An 11,298-nucleotide genomic window follows, 5' to 3' on the forward strand; every position below is an offset into this window, starting at 1 on the left:
TATAGAAAAGCTATGCATGGAGGTATCATTTATTGATATTTTTTCTGACTGAGCAATATCGAAAAAAGGTGCAATGATGCAGTACAGGTGAGACTATTTTGAGAAATTTACCGTCTTTTCTCTATGTTTTTGCGTTCATCCTTGAGGGGCTGCTACTATAGCTATAAATTGGTGATATACGAGATGACCTCATTATTTCTTCGAATGGTTTTTAGGGGGTTAACATATTTATAAAATATTAAGTGCTTTTCTTTTCTGTTTAGAAGGACGATGTGTATTTACTAGAATCGTATTTGCTTTAGTGTCAAACCGTAAAAATAGTAGAAAAATGTCGATAGTCTACATGATGTAACTATGTGTTTGCCTCTCTAGGTTTTCCATTTAATTTAAAGATTTCTTGTTTTTTATTTATTTATTTCTATAATGGCTTCATTTAGATAAATGGAAACAAATAACTGAATTAGCTCTACAACTAAATATTCTATCATACCGTTAACCAAAATGATAATATTAGTGATGATTGATGAATTGAGAACAATAATGTATATAGTATTAGTGACAAATTTTATATATATATATATATATATAATATATATATATATATATATATATATTGCAAAGAAATCAATACGCAACATGAACTCGATAAAGTTTACAAGACTAATGATTACTTGCAGAAGCTTATGGTCGAATAATAATAATGTAATAATAATAATAATAATAATAATAATAATAATAATAATAATAAAATAATAAGTATTATCATTATTATTATTATTATTATCATTAGTTATTAACAACGACATCCCGTTCCACCGCTATCCCTCTCATTCAAGATCCTCTTTTGTGTCTCCTAAAGAGAGATGTGTTATTTTCTCTATCTCTTGTTTAGTTAGGGATCAGCGTACATGAGAGCGAAGGCTGTCAGGTTCTTGTCCCACGGGAAGCAACTTCGACCCCTTCCCCAAAACTCCAGGTCCCCCCCCCCCCCACCCCCGCCCCAACACCCACAACCCATTTTTCCCCCATGTGTTTGTCCCAAGTGATCATCTGTTATCTTGACTCGCTGATGGATGGCGGGATGAAGTAGTGGGGATACCGGCCAGCCACTTTACGCTAGGGAAGTTTTTTTTTTCCTGGTTTTAGGGGAGTCGGGGTGGGTGCCGGTTTAAGGGAAACTTCTTCTTCTTCTCGTGTGGGAGAACTTGGTAGGAAATGTTAGCGAAGGCTTTCGGAACCCTATCTATAGCAGTCTCGTAGGATGAAATATCTCGTAATGTAGGGACACACACCACACATACATATACATATATATATATATATAATTATATATAGTATATATATATATATATATCATATATATATAATAAAATATATATAAATATATAATGTGTGTGTGTACTACGTATATCTTTATAAAAGTATGAAACTACTTAAGCGTCTGAGTAAGTATGTAGCATGTACTATGTACGTACGTAAAGAACCTGTTAGAACTTGCAAAGACTGCGCTTTACCAAACAGGTATTCCAGCTGAAGTACCCGGCATCATTTCATCTTACAAAATAAACCATCCCAACGCCAGTTGCACTTGACGATGGCATATTTATCTCGATGCTGCTTAAGGTTACCTAAACACACCTGAATATCGTGTTCCCCGTTGGGAATGCGCCGTCATAAGGACCGGGTGGTTTAGGCTAAGGACAAGTTACTACCTGAGTATATGACTGCTGCGTTCTAGAGATGAGTTTTAAAGTAATGTAACTTCACTGATTTTGCTATAAAGTTATATACATTGGTCATTTTAAACAAATCATTATATTCATAGAAAACATAACGTAGACTCACTCCGCAGAGCCGAGTGGTTTAGGCTCGAGTTATTTACTACCTGGGAATACGGTGATTTCACTTGGAAATTATCTTTAAAGCAATATAACTTCACTGATTTCACTTAGCGGATGTAAACATTAGCCAATTTAGAAACTTAGCTCATACTACACATGTGGAAAAAGAAGTAAGCAAGTGTATGACATCTGGAATTCATGACGATATTTCGTCAATACCCTAAGCATTGCATCTGTGTTTTCTTCCCCATTTTTTGTTATTCGTTGTCGTTCTTGGTTATTACTTTGATTTTAGATTCTATGATATTTATCATCATTATTCAATGATAAAGAAAAATTGCCACTTGTAGATAGTCCAGAAATCTTCAGAAATTCTCATGCCCTGATGGAACAGAAAGCGTAAGACTACCCGGAAAAAAAATTGAAGTGAGAGGCAATACTAAGAAGTCGTAATATAAACAAACAGGAACAGGCTACAAAGGAATCTCTCCTGCTGTCGAAACAAATGAGGAACGCGAGAGGGCAGAGAAAACAGAGGACCCATCGGGTCCTCGTGAAATGTTATTCGGCTGTGTTATTCTTCGCAGTACGGAAAAGCAAAGCAGCGAACAAAGGCCTCAAGCGAGATTTTAAAAAAAAAGAAAAAAAGAATGGGAGTCAGGGTCGGGTGCAAGTTCACTTTGAAATTCACTTTTTTTTTTATTACCATTTTGATAATGGTTTGGAATTCAACTTTCCACCAACAACAATTACTACCACTACTACAACTACTACTACTACTACTACTACTACTACTACATATAATAATAATAATAATAATAAAGAAAAAATAATTTGTAATCCACATTTTTAAACCATTTTAAAAACTGGTGCTGAAAATGGTTTGGAATTCAACTGATGGGAATGATAATAATAATAATAATAATAATAAAATAATAATAATAATAATAATAATAATAATAATAATAATAATAATAATAATAATAATAATAACGCCCTTACTGAGGTTCTCACGTAATGATTAGTCAATAGATTTATTGGAAATTTTAAAAAATGAGATTATTGCTCAGCTGAAAAATGAGTAATCTTATTAAATCTCTCTCTCTCTCTCTCTCTCTCTCTCTCTCTCTCTCTCTCTCTCTCTCTCTCTCTCTCTCTTGAACATACGCGCAAAATGCCAAGCGTATAGTAGCTTTCATTGCAAGCTTAAGCTAACAATTTTACGCCAGCACGGGCTCTTGCTCCTAAACAATCTTGTAAAAAAAAATTATATATATATATATCAGAGTACCTAAATGAAAACCTTCGGAGGAATATTCCCGTAATTCCCTGTGACACTTTCAGACAGGTTCTGGGTTTCTTTTTTTAATCTCTGCCCAGAGAGTCACAGAAATAACCCAAGAATCTGGTTTAATCTTCTTATTCTCTCCGACTCGACGGAGAAGTGGATTGGCTCTTATGCTCCTTCTCCGGCAGCTGTTTAGGAAGTCCTGTTAGATTATCGGTGACTTTTGTGCTCTGAAGGGACGAGGAGGGAAAGCTTTAAGGGGCGAAGGGAAGAGGGAAAAGAAGGGGAAAGACTTACGTTTTGTGTGGAAGGGAAGAGGACTTGGGTTTGAACGGAAGGGGTGGGAGGGAAAAGAAAAAGGGGAAAATCCCGGGAAAGGGGAACTGTGTACTTGGGGTTAGAGAAGGCACACGTGCAAGAAAGGAAGGAAGGAAGGAAGGAAAGAAAGGTGTCTGAAAAACCTGTCTGTTTTGGAAACGCCAACAACAAAAAGTAGCCCTGAGTATGTTTGCGCGGTAGTAAATGGAAAAAAGGAGAAATGTTGATAAACAAAAGGGGTAGAAGGAAAGGCGCGGGAAATGAAAGCGAATGGTGAGATGGAAAGCAGTATTTTTGGTTACTGAAGGTGAGAGAGAGAGAGAGAGAGAGAGAAAGAGAGAGAGAGAGAGTGAGAGAGAGAGAGAGTAAAGTACAAATCTCTTTGGGTATAGCAGTAGATTTGATTATTAATAAGGGTTTTATAGAGAGAAAGAGAGATAGTAAAAGAGAGAGAGAGAGAGAGAGAGATAGAGAAAAAAAAGTTAAGAGATAGAGAGAGAGAAAAAAGTTAAGAGAGAGAGAGAGAGAGAGAGAGAGAGAGAGAGAGAAGCACAAATCTCTGCATGTAGCAGTAGTTTTGATGATTAATAAAGGTGTTGAGAGAGAGAGAGAGAGACGAGAGAGAGAGAGAGAGAGAGAGAGAGAGGCACAAATCTCCCAAGATGTGAGATCGTCGGATGCCGTGTCTCGGTTCGCACCCTGCGTGCTAATACCTATGTGTAGATGGATGGGTATGTCAAAGGGAAATGGTCCCTTGAGGAAAAAGGCAGAAGTCAATGAGAGAGAAAGTTGGATAGGCGGCAGGCTACACATTCGAGACAAGTAGAGAAAAGACAGAAACAGACAGACAGACAGAAAGAAAGACAATAGATAAAATGTTAGTGGTATATTTTTTGAGTCAAAGAACTGGGTTCTTTATTTCTTGTTTATATAAAATATATATAGAAGAATCATAGGGGTAGCAGATCCGACCAACTCCAGGTTGAAGAGGTAAAGGCATGTCTTTCACAGGTATCGTTTATTACACCGACGTTTCACATCACATGATGCATCACATCATGTATTTGTAAATGTCAAATATCTGTTGTGCTTTTTTTTAGATTTTTTTTATGAGTGAGTGATGATTTTAGTATTCTTAATATATAATTTCCAGCCTTGAGGATGCATCATGTGATGTGAAAACGTCGGTGTAATAAACGATACCTGTAATATATATATATATATATATATATATATATATATATACTATATATATATATTATATATATATATATATATATATATATAAATATATATATATATATACATACATATATATATATATATATAATATATAATATATATATATATATATATATATATATTCTAGACTGAGATAATCAAAGAGAGGTGGAAGAATAATAATTATAATAATAATAATAATAATAATAATTATTATTATTATTATTTTATTATTATTATTATTATTATTATTATATTATAGTAAAAGAACTGGATACATTTTTCTTGTTTTAGACCTAAGATAATCAAAGAGAGTGGAAGAAATATTATTATTTATTTATTATTATTAATTATTATTATTATTGTTATTATTATTAGAAGATGAAACCTATCATTTTAGATACCTGTAAATATATATATATATATATAATATATATATATATATATATATATATATATATATATATATATATACTACATATATATCTATATATATATATATATATATATATATATATATATATATATATATATATATATGTTCTAGACTGAATAATCAAAGAGAGTGGAAGAAATAATAATTAGTTAATAATATCTAATAATTATTATTATTATTATTATTATTATTATTATTATTATTATTATTATTATGAGTAAAAGAAACTGGATACATTTTCTTGTTTAAGACTAAGATAATCAAAGAGAGTGGAAGAAATGTTATTATTATTATTATTATTATTATTATTATTATTATTATTATTATTCTTATTATTATTATTATGAGTAAAAGAACTGGATACATTTTCTTGTTTAAGACTAAGATAATCAAAGAGAGTGGAAGAAATATTATTTTTATTATTATTATTATTATTATTATTATTATTATTGTTATTATTATTAGAAGATGAAACCTATTCATTTAGAACAATTCCATAGGGGACCATTGACTTGAAATTCAGGCTTCCAAAGAATATTGTGTTCATGAAGAAGTAAGAGGAAGTAAATGTGAAATACAGAAAGCAGAGGCCCGACATATTAGTAAATAAAAAAAATAATCAATAAATAGAAAAAAATGTATCAAAATGCAAGAAGAATAGTATTATGGAAGTTCCAATTGTACGATATCCTCTGGGAGGCTGTTCCACAGTCTGATGGTGAGAGGAAAGAATAATGAAATGAATTATTGTGACGGTGCAACAATTCTCCAATAGCACAAGATATTGTGAACAACTCATTATCAAGAACAGATTTATTAAAAAAAAAAAAAAAAAAAAAAAAAAAAAAAGTCATCAAGACTAATTCACCAGCAATTGAGGGATTAAGTTGAACAAGCCTACAAATATATATATATATATATATATATATTATATAATATATATATATATATATATATATATATATATATATATATAATGTCTTAAGCCGGTTTCGAATAGAGGTCTTGTATTTTTTTAATAACCATTAGCCATTTTACGTTTAAACTTGATTTGTACATTTTTTTTTTACTCGCAAAAGTTATAAGATTCTTATCGACTGGGGTGAAGTGGCTGGTAAAATACTGAACTGCTTTTAAGCACTAAATTACAATGATTTATCAGGAATTTTACCGCACAGTAACAAATGTGGATAAATCCTGTAGCTTGCATTATCTGGTTCCATGACCTGTCACAGAGAACGATTTCAAGTGACGGATGGTTATGTCTTTTAAATCTGACACACAGCTACGAGTTCACGTCCAGTTTGATTTTCCCATCTTTCAACCTGTGTTCCAAGTCAGACAAAAACAGATTCTCTTTCCAAAAAAGAATAAAGGGAGGCGGTAAATTCTCTAAGGGCAGGAATGCCGCTGGGTTCAAAAGTCTTGGAAATGCTGTCGAGTTAAATTATCTACATTCTCGTTCTTCATCTCTGTTCAGTTCCCCTTCTCTCTTCTTCTTCTTCTTCTTCTTCTTCTTCTTCTTCTTCTTCTTCTTCTTCTTCTTGTTCTTCATGAAGGAAGACTTAAAGAATATTAGGGAACCTTAAATACCTCTGCGGCAGTTCAGATTACGTCATTTTTTCAATGCGCCTAATAATCTGGCTTATCAATTTGAAACTGGTGACATGCATAGTCTCATTTTAAAGTCCATTTTTTTTCACTAAAGTTGTAATTTTTATTTCAATGAATTATTTATGCATAATTGAAGAAATATATTTTTGTATAAGGAAGGCAATTAAACTGTTCGGTACAACTGCAGCTAAGTAAGAGATCAAAAGAAACGTAACATATGACATAAAACTTTACTATAGATGCTAACTCTAAAAGAGAATACGTTATTTAATACTTATTATCTCTAAATAATTCAGTTCAGATTCCTGAAATAACAAATTACATTCACTTTTGAAATTATGACTCATCAGGACATCCCCAAACTAATTTTGACAATAGCATATTATATCATATGAAATTAAATTCAAAATTTCTAGTCGTAACTGAGAAATGGGTGTTAGTTTTTCAATATATACTGGACTTAAATATATTTGTAATTTTTCTCGTCTCAAAAAAAAAAATCAATTAAAATCAAACGAAATTATTTTGAAATTGATAATATTGGGACACAATTACACAATCTCTCTTTCCCCTCTTTCCAAATTGTCACGAGATGTAAGTAAAGCACTAGGTCTAGCTTTCGCCAGGTTACGCACCTGAAATAAAAAATGGTTTTCATATGAAATATGATCGCCCATACATCATTTGAGAAGGAATAAAGAAGAAAATATACCAAAATTATGTGAAAAAAAGAAACACAGGTTGTTGATGTACAAAGAAATGAAAAATTCTGATGTTTCTAGTACACTAATTTTATTACCTTGAAATAAAAAACAAATGGAGGTAACGCAAGAAAAAAAATTGACAAAAAAAGCTCTCCAGAGTGATAATTAATTCATAAGAATTCGGCGGATAGGCCTATTACGAGGCCAGAGTGTGATTAAATCCATTACGATGATATGTGCGCAAGAAAGAGCCAATTGTGGCACTTTTCTCCACGACTTGTCTCTCTGGGCGTATGAGCGACGCCTGTCGGAAGCTTCGTCTTTTGTCCAACAGATGGCAGCACCTCTCCCTCCTTTAACCTCTCCTCCTGAAATTCCTCTTGTTTAGTAGCGTGAGAGTAGGGAAGGGTTTTTTCTTATTAGAAGAGATGCTTTAAAGGGTTAACTCAAACAGTCTAAGAAATAAATGGCGTTGGTAAAAAAAAAAAGTTAATTACGGAAAAGGGAACTTTAAAAAAAATCTTTTTTGGTAAATCAGACATTGAGAAGAAGCAGTCATAGGTCTAGTGAGTGTCGTTCTGTGCAGGTCAAAATGGCCAAACAAAAAATGAGAAAGTTACTATAATTCGTCACATCTATTTATATCTGAGATCGCATGATCCTGGAAATAATAAACATGAATGAAAAATTGATATATCGTTTTCATTGCAGTTATATTTGTCCTACATAGCATAGCTTTTTCCGCTGAAACTAAGAGACCTTACTACTAGGAATAGCTCGCCGGAACGCGACAGGAAGCATGGCACCGAAAGGTAGCAAAAGCTGGCGATGCAAAAACCGCAGAGCCAATACAGAACATCACACAGATCTCCAGAGACAGGGCGCAGTCGATAAAAACAACGGAAAGCAAGCGAGAAAGAAGGGCGGTGTTAACTGGGGCCCCGAACGTAAACAAAAAGTATAAACGCCCCAGCCAGCCTTCCGAGGTAAGCGAAGGTCCGGTGAAAAAGGCAAAGACGAATCTATATCCAGTCGCCGTGACTAAGCGGGGAAATGCGCGTAGTGTTACATAGCACTGACATGGTCAAGCGAACCTGTTGATTGTCAAACAACTCCACACTTTGACAAAGGACAGGACAGGCAAAAACAAAGGTATACGAGATTGTTAGAAAAATTTTGCTCCATTACTAAACAAGTCTTCCATGTGGGATGCATTTGCCTGAGAAAGGTATTGTTTTTCTCCTGTTGGGGGGGGGGGGGGGGTTTGGAAGGCCAGGGCGGGGGAATGGGGTCCCCGGGTTTGGCAGGTTAAAAGTGACTATTTCAGCTCATGCGTGGTCTCTGTTGGTTTCTTAATTAATACGGATCTTTCTGTTTCGTTATCTTTAAAAGTAATGCTCGTTGAAGCTTATATGATTCCGCTGTACATTACAACAATTACATAGACCCTTCAGTTGACATGTTTGTATACACACACACATACAAATATATGATATATATATATATATATATATAGTACCTAATATATATATATATATATATATATATACAATGGAAAGCCATTTTGCCAGTAGCAAAAAATTAATGCATAAAATTGACAGTATTACTATCAATCTCGATATTACTGTCATTTTTTATGCCAGAATTTACATGACATCTTTATTATTGTGATCCAGACTGTACAAAGAAGTTGGAAAACATTCAAACAGAAACCCTAAAATCAATTTTCTGTTCAAATTAATTAAATTAATCTCATGTTATTGTTTCTAAACATTTAATTTCTTTTCACTAGAGTCAAAATGTCACGATACCAAAGATGTTGCGGATACTATATTCTTTATTGTTTCATCCACTCGGTTTTATCGTTATTTTGATCTGATAATCATACAGTGTCGACGAACATTCGCGTTTTAATTCAGTAGTGAAAAAGAACCCTTGACTGAAAATATTGTTTTCTATTTTTTTATATACGGATTTCTACATGATGTAAAACTTAGGTTCTGTTTTTACTTCGCAAATTGTTTGTCTGTAAAAAAAAATCTTTTCTCTCCTATTATTATTAGTTATTATTATTATTATTATTATTATTATTATTATTATTATTATTATTATTATTATTATTATTTGATCTAGTGAAGCCAACAAGCCGTAACTCCTTCCCTACAAAAACCTGAAAACACGAATACGGAAAAGCAGGAAGGTTGCACTGATAGTAGCGAAGAGCATGAAAGAGAAAAATGAGTTATCTTTTTGCCGCAGGAAAAGTGAACGAAAGTCAGATTGAAAAGGAACAAAGGGTACCTAAATAGAAGAGGAAACAGAAAAACTATGAGTCCTAAAAATGTCATGTCGAGAGGGAGAGAGAAGAGAAAGAGAGTGGAAAAGGGTATGGCACTAGGCGAGGCACTGCATGTACCTGGTGCCAAATGGTAAGGGCGTTGATTCATCCATACCCAAACACGATACCACACGATCTGGGTATTTCCCCTTAAGCGGAGCTGGCACGTGCCCACTTTTCAATTGAGGATGATTGTGTAATTATATACAGGGTTAAAAAAATCAAGAAGTGGAATGTTTGGTTGATCAATGTGCGACTCATTTCTAAGGTGGAAATATTCTTTTTTACTGTCGTTTTTGTCAATTTCATTCATTTTCGTTCCTCCTAGTTTATTCTAGATGATATTTTCTTGCTTTTTTTTCCTTTTTGGTAATTATATGCAAGGGCAAAAAATAAATAAAGAAGTGTAAGGCGAGGTTTATTTACATACAACTCACTTCTAAGGGAGATGTTTTTATTATTGTTTTTTATCACTTTCATTTATTTTTGTTCCCCCTTGTTTGTGTTTTAGACGATAATGTTTTACTTCAATACTTGTGGAAGTTTTTTTTCATTATTTTTCTTTATGATTTTCATTCCTTTTTTCTTCCCTGCTTATTTTAGACAACAGTTTCACATTTAAATCCTCGTTGCAATTTGGTACAGCTAAGGAATTAATGATAAACTCTCCATCAATAAATCTTTTCATTTACTGATCAAATGATACTGATCATCATCCATCTTATTCATAGCTACTGATCACTAAAGATCGAAATTATGAATCTTTTTGATATACATGACGAACTCCCTGTCCTGCAATCATCATTTTTGAGTGTGAACTCTTACACGGAATGCTATCAGATAAACAATCCTTGAGAGAGAGAGAGAGAGAGAGAAATACCCTCGTTACATCTGTAGACGTGGCACTCTGGCACCCATTGTGCCCCCAGAGTCAAGGGATTACTCGAAGAATGTGGGTAGGCAGTGATGGGACTTGGCACTGCGAACAGGGCATGAAGCTTTCTGTTTACTTTATTATTTTCATTTTCTCATTTATTGTTATTTTGTTGGTTGTTTATTGGTGTTTGCACAAAAGTCTTGAAATTGCTTGGGTATCAGTTACAATATCTAACAATACAAAGACTAGAAAGCAAACAGGCTATAATTTTGCTATTTTTTTTATTATTATTGATTTGTGTTTTAGTATCAAAGGTATTCTGCTTACGGTTAGGCATCTATTTTAGAAGAAACTCATCCATAAAATAAAGAGATATATTCATGCCCTACTATGAATAAAGCTACGAAAACAAATGCAAAACAATTATTCATTCATGAATAAAACTTTTATTGCCATTTTTTATGTATTTTTCCATGTTTTATTGATCGTAGCCTACCGGCTCAAATGTAGGACTACCTACTTTGATCTCTCTCTCTCTCTCTCTCTCTCTCTCTCTCTCTCTTTCGTGGTGTATTTGAAAGTAATAAACTTTCCATGATAAACATACTCCTTATTTCAGAAAATTAGTCAAAACACCTTGTTTATAAAATGTTTTCAGTTG

Source organism: Macrobrachium nipponense, chromosome 6 (assembly GCF_015104395.2).
Source record: "Macrobrachium nipponense isolate FS-2020 chromosome 6, ASM1510439v2, whole genome shotgun sequence".
NCBI lineage: Eukaryota > Metazoa > Arthropoda > Malacostraca > Decapoda > Palaemonidae > Macrobrachium > Macrobrachium nipponense.